The sequence below is a fragment of the Paramormyrops kingsleyae genome, chromosome 5 (assembly GCF_048594095.1).
Source record: "Paramormyrops kingsleyae isolate MSU_618 chromosome 5, PKINGS_0.4, whole genome shotgun sequence".
Lineage (NCBI taxonomy): Eukaryota > Metazoa > Chordata > Actinopteri > Osteoglossiformes > Mormyridae > Paramormyrops > Paramormyrops kingsleyae.
This window is the reverse complement of record NC_132801.1, coordinates 30,923,290-30,932,788: the sequence shown is the minus strand read 5'-3', so window position 1 is coordinate 30,932,788 and position 9,499 is coordinate 30,923,290. Positions and strand designations below refer to the sequence as shown.

The following is a 9,499-nucleotide window of genomic DNA, read 5'->3' as shown; positions in this document are numbered from 1 at the left end:
TGAGAAGCCACTGACTTACCAGTAGTCAGTTTCCATCCTGACTTGACTCATCCCTGCCTCAGACTCCTCACACATAAAAAGGTTCTTCTGGGGGTATAAAGGAGCTAGAGATCTGTCCTTAATTTGTATCTGACTTGCCTTCCAATACCCCGTGTATGTCTACACTGCACACAGGGTTTTATTATGGCCTAGAGGACAGTATAAGTATATGTATGAGAGAGAGATAGAATGCCGCTTATGTCAAAGTGACAGGTTGGGTCAAAGGTCACAAAGGTCAAATAAATCAAAAAGTGACAGGCGGGGGCTGCAAGCCGGGTGACGTCATGAGGTAGTGGGAGGGGGGGCTTTTTTTTTTTGGCTGTGAGCCAGTTGAGCGTTGGGATAGGGGTTTATTTGTATATAGTTTATTTATTTATTATAATTATTATAATTTAATTATGTATTATTATTTAATTATGTATTATTATGTAATTATTATTTTATATTGAGTAGAGTGCTTATGAGTGTGGTGTTTTGTCTGCATCCAGCGGGTGCCGAGCAGGGGGGACTGAGCAGGGGGGTTGGTGCGTTAAGGTCCCAAACACTGGGTCTGAGTGGGGGTGGGTTACCTGATGGAGTGTGAGCGTACGCTGTACCACCGTGGTAAGGTCCGTGGCTTTGGAGAATCTGTAGAAAAGGGCTCTGAGAGAGCGATGCTGTGTCTGTTGCGGTACCGTGGTAAGGTCCCATGGCTTTGGATAATCCGCAAAGGACTCGGAGAGAGCGATGCCGGAGAGCTGAGAGTTGTGCTGCGCGAGACTGAAAGAAATCCTGTGAGAATGACCAAGTTGGAGCTAAGAATGAGAGGAGGAGCTGGGTCTGACGTCCAGTAAAAAAACGCTTAGCAGTAGTTTGACCGTCTGTGTGTGTGTGTATGTGTGTGTGTGTGTGAAAGCCGACACCCCCCTGCAGCAGTAGCAGTTTGGCCTTGTGTTTTTCCTCATGCAACCTATGTACATCCCGATAGGTCAAATCCCGGTCAAACTGTAATTTCGGCCACAGATCAAGTTTGACACTTTGTATTTCAGTAAATTTTGTTAAAAGTTTTGTCTTTTCCCCCCGACTCCCCGCCACACATCAAGTTTGACATTTTGTATTTCAGTAAATTTTGTCTTTTCCCCCCGACTCCCCCCATACCGTCTACGCAGTTAAAACGTACATCGAAATAGACAACAGATAAAACTTGACAGGACGTATATTTCTCCTTAAAGAATCCTAAAAAGTAAGCAACCGGTGAAATTTTTATTACCTTGAGAAGGGTCCCCCTCCTTTGGTAAAGAGACACAAGTACCCCACACCCCGTATCATCAAGGCATTGCCCTACTGGAAAGAGAAAACTACATGGGACCTGCATAGAGTAAGTATATTATTTCTTTTACGCGTGTTTTATGATATTTTACGCGTGTTTTATGATAAACACAATACAATAAAATAACTTAAAATAATTATTTTATTTTTAGAGATTCAGCTATTTTGGGTTTGTTTTTTTTTCTCTACGGGAGACACTGCGGATAGAAAACTCCATATAGTGAGTATATTATTTCTTTTATACATATGATAAACGCTATACATTAAAAATAACTTATTCTAATAATAGGTATTCTCTATTATTTTATGTACAAGAGAGACGGCACGGACCGGTCAAGAGAAAATCTACGCAAGACCTGAATCAGCAGGTATGGATGGAGCAACACCCCCCCTCCTATACCTGAAGCGCTATTAAATGAAATAGACAACATCAACAACGCTAATAATGATGAAAATGATGCGGTTTACTTTGCTCAACACGACTCGCCACCCGCAGCGTCTGGTGAAGCGACGGCCCAAGAGCCCTGTTTGCTACCATCCTTAGAGACATTATTAATAACCTTCCGGTGCTGATAGGGTCGGCACCGACCCATTTTTAAGTTTAACATGCATAAAAGCACCACATATATTTGTGCATACTCTTAAAACAAAAGGCTCCATATTGAACCTTTTAGCTTGGTACATATATGACACTCCTTGGACATTCTCAATTAAAAGAAATGGCACCTTTTTGAAGGCAATGGTTATATTTCCTCTGGTTAGAACCCCTATAGTTCTATATAGCACACCCAAGAACCTTTTTTTTCGAAATATATACTGCATCAAAGTTTTTTGACTTTGTCAGGAATCTCTATTTAAACTAAATAAATTAAAACAAAATCAAGGTAAGGCATCCCCACACATGTAAGGTAAGATAAGACCAGTTCAGTTTATTTATATAATTCTCTAGAGGTTTATTTTATCATTATTTTTTATTGAAAACGAGAGGAATGCTGTCAAAAGAAAGGTCCAGAAAGCCACACCAAAAATATTAAAACCAATCTTTTCATGGATAAGGAAGCCTAACAAGGTAACCAAGAAGTAAGAAACAAATTGGATGATAAATAATTGTTTTGAGGGTATCTTATGGCTGATGTACTGTAAGACACGTGCTGCTTGACACCGACCCGTCTAACATAAGAGACAGGAACAGAAAGCTAACATAGGCCGAAGGTTAAGCGTGTTAAATGAAAGGCAGCGGGATAATTCCCCATAATGCCGCACTATAACAAAATCAAACGCGACGTGAAAACGTTTAATAGACCTCAATAAAAATGTCAGGGACGTCTACGACAAACGCAGATTGTTGCCTAGTGGGGAAACTGCCTTTTGGATACCGAAATGTAAAACTAGCAGCATCGCAAAAAGGGTGTTGTAAGTCTTTAAAAATATTTCATCGAATGAATTTGTTAGTGTAACATGAAAGTGTTTCAAAGATGTACAGATGTTTTAAAATGTAATATGAAAGTTTTTCAAAGTAAGATGTACAGATGTTTTAAAATGTAACATGAAAGTTTTTCAAAGTAAGATGTACAGATGTTTTAAAATGTAACATGAAAGTTTTTCAAAGTAAGATGTACAGATGTTTTAAAAAATGTAACATGAAAGTTTTTCAAAGTAAGATGTACAGATGCTTTAAAAATGTTCGGGTGTTTTATTTTCTAGACGCGTTGTACAAAAACGGTTTGTTATGTGTACGCAGCGCAAGCATGTTTGTACAAAGTTTTATGCATTCATTTTGCGAATCAGTTTTGAAATCTAATATGAACGTGGCTTTTATTTTACAAAAACAAAGTTGCAAAAAATTTGTAGGCTCTTTATCAAAGCAGATTTTGTTAATATAACATGAAGTTTTTTTTTATTATTTTCAAAGTTGCACAAGGGTTTTAAAATGTAACATGTACACGTGTGTTTTATTTTTCAAACTTGTACAAAAACGTGTGTGTACATTTATCAAATGAGTTTTAAAATGCAACATGTACAGGTATTTTATTATTCAAAATAAAAGTTGTACATACATTTTGTTATATGTATGCAGCACGGTCATGTTTTTAAAATGTGCTAATATTTGCGGGATGGTGGGAATAAAGCGTATTTAAAAGGGGTACCTCTCGTGGAATCTACCAATCTTTAGCAGCTTTTGAACCCTGAGCCACACGGGGACTGGGGTTTTTAACCGTGAGACTCGACACCTAGCTACGCATTAGATCCTTACTTCAGCAATGGTCCCCATGTACCCAGTGTAGGGTCAGGTCCATCGCAAGAGAATGTCTCCGCCGTGAAAGAACGATCCACCAGCATTTTGTGTATCAACGAATCTGTAATCATTCTTTCCATTCATTATATGCTGAGTTTTCCAAAATTGTTTTTTAGCTGAAGCATCAAAAGCTGTAACTTCGAGTGCACCTGGTTTAATAGCATTTTATTTATAACAGTAGGAGCTTGTAAACTGCATTTAGCGGTCGCATGAAAACACATTAAAAACTTTAAAGAATAAAGCTTTAGTTATTTTTAATAAAGACGGCTTTCTAGTAAATGGTTTTCCTACAAGGTGACCCCGCGGCCTATACTTAAGACATCCGGGCGCCTGATTTGAGATGTTTACTGAGGACGGTATGTTAAGTTAACAGTGGTGACTGAGCTGCACCGTGTTTGACTCTTAATGAAACTTAGACCTAATTCAACAGAACCAGTCGTCATCCACTTTGCAGTGAGATTTCTGTGCGAAATGTGAACAAAGATTCATTTTCTTACTTTACCACTTATCGGATAACAAGGGAAATGGCAGCGGCAATAACCTACACAGTTATTTGTTCCTTCCATATGTATATATATAGCACCGCAGAACGTTTTGCACTTTTTTGCACTATTTGTTTATTGTTTGTTGTGTGTTCTACATGCATGTTTGCACTGGAGGATCTGCTTTTTATTCTCATTGTACATGAGTATAGTGACAATAAAAAGGCATTTCATTCATTCATAATATGTCGGACACAATGGCTCTGAGCACCAGGGAGTCCGCCGTGAGGCGCACGAGCTGCTAGCTGATGTAATGCTGCGAACGGTCGGGGGTCTGACATTCTTAAGGTGCGGCTATCTATCCCCGAGACACTTTAGCCAGGAGCGTGTATATTTGCGCTTATTAATGCTGCAGTGTCAGGGTTTTGCTGACTCTTATAGGAAGCTGGCTAGCAATAACATTTTTAGCTGGTCTTTTTCATTTAGTACATACACGGTTTAGAAGAAAACCTAATCACCATTAAAAAAAAAAAATAAATAAACGTACAAAACTATTGAAATCCCCCAGAAGCATGTGCATATTTTTCTGGTTTGCATGTTGTGTGTGTGTGTGTGTGTGTGTGTGTGTGTGTGTGTGTGTGTGTGTGTGTGTGTGTGTGTGGTTACCTAAGCACAGTCGGCCTAGTGTTTGATAGGTGATGGAGAAGCGTACGGTCGTGGGGACAATAAACTACATGCGCCTATGCCAACATGTGTTTAAGTATAGCGACAAACATGGACGCTTTCTTTAACGTAAAACAGTTAAAGGCTCATACGGTTTTGTTTACATTTTTATTTTTTTAATTTCAAGTAGCCTCTAATCACCTTACATTAGTTCTGATTTACTGTAGTCACCAATCAGAGTATTTTAAAACAATGGCACTGAAATGTCACCACATGTTAAAGCTAACAAAGTAACATGATTATATCAGCGGAACAAACCAGTCGCCGGTACGTATAGACAGATCATGTGTTGCTCAACAATCGACAGCATTTTGAAATCTATTTGTATTTAGACAAATATATTGGGAATAAAGCGTTGTGTTTTAAAAGGCAGACATTGAGGTCGAATTTAAATTGGTCACAATTGTATTGTTTTCCGCAGCTAGAAGTGTCGGCTGAGGTTGATTTTAATTGGCATGTCAGTTTAGGATTCTTGCAGTAGAAGTTATGTAGTGAATTGCGGTACTCTGAAATTAAGTGATATGTGTATTAGAATCGTGAAGCGTCATCTTCCTTTGTTTTAGGTTCACCCCGGGCATTTTATGAATTGTAATGTAATATCAGACAGTGTGTGATGAATTTCTGAAGGCCTGTTATAGGCCTATATGACAATTTCGTGGAAACGTCTCATGGAAAAATGTAGTTGCAGTTTGTCAGGACTAAAGACTGGCTAATGTGACATGGTGAACAAGTCCTGTGGTTAAAGAATGCCGGCCTGTTGCTTAAAACATTGTGTTGTATGCCGAATGTTTCTTGCCCATAGACTACATGTTGCTATACTGTTCCTTTATAATATTCAACTATTATTTTTTAAATCATTTAATGAAATAGGTAAATACCTCATCATTGATGACTATGGTCCACCTGAGTGACAAGTAACCCGTCCTGGACAGAGGTTTCTTCAAGGCCTGTTGTGGGAACCCCATGGTGTAGGATTAAGAGAAAGAATACAGGGAGTGGTACAAATGAGCAGTTGTCCTGCCCCCTTTTACTCATTTTGGATGCTTAAATTACTAAATTGTGATTTTAATGCTCATCTGTATGATTCTATGGTCTGAGCGAGTCTCCAGTACTACATGAATGGTAAACTTAAAAACTCTACTTCTCTTAGCTTAATGATATTTTCTTTTACTGTGTACGATTGGTAGAAATGAAAATCGTGATTTGTCTCTCAGCTTGTGTGTGTGTGTGTGTGTGTGTCTGTGTGTGTGCGTGCGGTGTGTCAACAATGGCAATTATTCACTAAATTCTAAACAAACCCACATATAAAACCCCCTCCCCACCCACCCCAGACACCTATAAAACACAGCATTCTTGCTCTCACCCCCCACTCATTTTGTGAAAAAGCATGTCTGTTGCCAAGACTACAGCTCGTGTCTTGAGTCGTACATACTATGACCCCAGCCACCCGGGGTCATACGGAGGGGCCTCCAGACTGCAGAGAGCCGTGCAGGAAGATACGGGGGAAAAAAGTGGCTACTGATGACATCAGAGAGTGGCTGTCTATGCAAGACAGTTATACTTTACATAAGCCGGCTAAAAAGAATTTCCCCAGGAGCAGAGTGTTTAATACCGAGAGCCATGTATCAGCGGCAGGCCGGTTTATGCGACATGCAAGGGCTGGCGATGTACAACTACCCCATTATGTCACCCTTAAGCAGGCAACATGTGTACCACCCTGTATAATCTATCTACGCCACCAAATGACCCAGGGTTTTGATGGCGTAAAATAAACACGGTCAAGTACTTGTTAGCAATAACGACACAATGTTTTCATGACTCAACTCATTTTATTTAGAAAGCATATAAAAATGAGCAGCCAATCACATTTTGACAGACGTTTACACACCAGCCATAGGGTGCTCGCATGTGTACAAATTGCAGAAATCATTAAACGCCTCATCTACAGCATACTCACAATCACCGTCTTCAGCGAAGCGTTTCAGCTCGCGCAATTTGGCCCGTACATTAATTTGGCCTTTAAGTTCAGAAACTAACACATCGATTGATGCATGTATTTTTACAGGAGCGGTATGAGGGTGAAACATGGCCACCGCCTTTGTGATAATATGTTTAAGCCGTGGCCTATACAGCTTTTTGAACAGCTTTTCAAAATTGTTAAAGAAATAAAACGGTACAGGTTCATAGCGACACGTGTGCTGAAGCAGGCTAGGGTGTTTCACAGTACAGCCGATACAGGTCGCCTTCAAGTCATCTTCGATTAGCCGATCCAGAATAAAGGCAAGTGACCCTTTGATTATCTTCATGGCAGCTACGGTGATGCCGCCACACCCAGAATCTCCAGATAATGATGGAGCCGCAAAACGATCGCGGAAATCATCCAACATCGATGCAGTAACCCGCGATGTATCCATTAGGGCAGAGTCCGCACGCGGAGGTTGTGACTGGAACAGAACCCCATACGGGCACCATGATGCGGCCTGCCGCGGAGTGTATTGAGGAAGCTCTGGTGGCGTTGTATCCATTCGCTGTCCAAAAGTATAGAGGGTCATGGATGGGGATCGCTGGGGGTTAAGTTGAGGAGAAGACTTGTTGTGCTGTATCGACCCAAAAGTAAATTCAGACATGTCCTCCAGGAAAAGGGCTGGTGTCTGGGGAGGTTGGGGAGGGGGTTTTATATGTGGGTTTGCCGTAAGGAGATACTTTAACCCGTCGTTGTACATCGCCAGCCCTTGCATGTCGCATAAACCGGCCTGCCGCTGATACATGGCTCTCGGTATTAAACACTCTGCTCCTGGGGAAATTCTTTTTAGCCGGCTTATGTAAAGTATAACTGTCTTGCATAGACAGCCACTCTCTGATGTCATCAGTAGCCACTTTTTTCCCCCGTATCTTCCTGCACGGCTCTCTGCAGTCTGGAGGCCCCTCCGTATGACCCCGGGTGGCTGGGGTCATAGTATGTACGACTCAAGACACGAGCTGTAGTCTTGGCAACAGACATGCTTTTTCACAAAATGAGTGGGGGGTGAGAGCAAGAATGCTGTGTTTTATAGGTGTCTGGGGTGGGTGGGGAGGGGGTTTTATATGTGGGTTTGTTTAGAATTTAGTGAATAATTGCCATTGTTGACACACCGCACGCACACACACAGACACACACACACACACACACACAAGCTGAGAGACAAATCACGATTTTCATTTCTACCAATCGTACACAGTAAAAGAAAATATCATTAAGCTAAGAGAAGTAGAGTTTTTAAGTTTACCATTCATGTAGTACTGGAGACTCGCTCAGACCATAGAATCATACAGATGAGCATTAAAATCACAATTTAGTAATTTAAGCATCCAAAATGAGTAAAAGGGGGCAGGACAACTGCTCATTTGTACCACTCCCTGTATTCTTTCTCTTAATCCTACACCATGGGGTTCCCACAACAGGCCTTGAAGAAACCTCTGTCCAGGACGGGTTACTTGTCACTCAGGTGGACCATAGTCATCAATGATGAGGTATTTACCTATTTCATTAAATGATTTAAAAAATAATAGTTGAATATTATAAAGGAACAGTATAGCAACATGTAGTCTATGGGCAAGAAACATTCGGCATACAACACAATGTTTTAAGCAACAGGCCGGCATTCTTTAACCACAGGACTTGTTCACCATGTCACATTAGCCAGTCTTTAGTCCTGACAAACTGCAACTACATTTTTCCATGAGACGTTTCCACGAAATTGTCATATAGGCCTATAACAGGCCTTCAGAAATTCATCACACACTGTCTGATATTACATTACAATTCATAAAATGCCCGGGGTGAACCTAAAACAAAGGAAGATGACGCTTCACGATTCTAATACACATATCACTTAATTTCAGAGTACCGCAATTCACTACATAACTTCTACTGCAAGAATCCTAAACTGACATGCCAATTAAAATCAACCTCAGCCGACACTTCTAGCTGCGGAAAACAATACAATTGTGACCAATTTAAATTCGACCTCAATGTCTGCCTTTTAAAACACAACGCTTTATTCCCAATATATTTGTCTAAATACAAATAGATTTCAAAATGCTGTCGATTGTTGAGCAACACATGATCTGTCTATACGTACCGGCGACTGGTTTGTTCCGCTGATATAATCATGTTACTTTGTTAGCTTTAACATGTGGTGACATTTCAGTGCCATTGTTTTAAAATACTCTGATTGGTGACTACAGTAAATCAGAACTAATGTAAGGTGATTAGAGGCTACTTGAAATTAAAAAAATAAAAATGTAAACAAAACCGTATGAGCCTTTAACTGTTTTACGTTAAAGAAAGCGTCCATGTTTGTCGCTATACTTAAACACATGTTGGCATAGGCGCATGTAGTTTATTGTCCCCACGACCGTACGCTTCTCCATCACCTATCAAACACTAGGCCGACTGTGCTTAGGTAACCACACACACACACACACACACACACACACACACACACACACAACATGCAAACCAGAAAAATATGCACATGCTTCTGGGGGATTTCAATAGTTTTGTACGTTTATTTATTTTTTTTTTTTAATGGTGATTAGGTTTTCTTCTAAACCGTGTATGTACTAAATGAAAAAGACCAGCTAAAAATGTTATTGCTAGCCAGCTTCC

At 40.3% G+C, this 9,499-nt stretch overlaps 1 long non-coding RNA gene across 2 annotated transcripts; it reads left to right on the top strand.

Moving 5' to 3' along the window:
• Positions 1–368: 368 nt before the first annotated feature.
• Positions 369–3,413, top strand: LOC140590907 (uncharacterized). Of its 2 annotated transcripts, XR_011991811.1 has the most exons (3): positions 369–1,396; positions 1,500–1,567; positions 1,663–3,413. It is a non-coding gene; the product is annotated as an uncharacterized lncRNA (long non-coding RNA). The 2 variants fall into 2 exon arrangements; XR_011991810.1 differs by having other exon boundaries at positions 369–1,567.
• Positions 3,414–9,499: the final 6,086 nt, after the last annotated feature.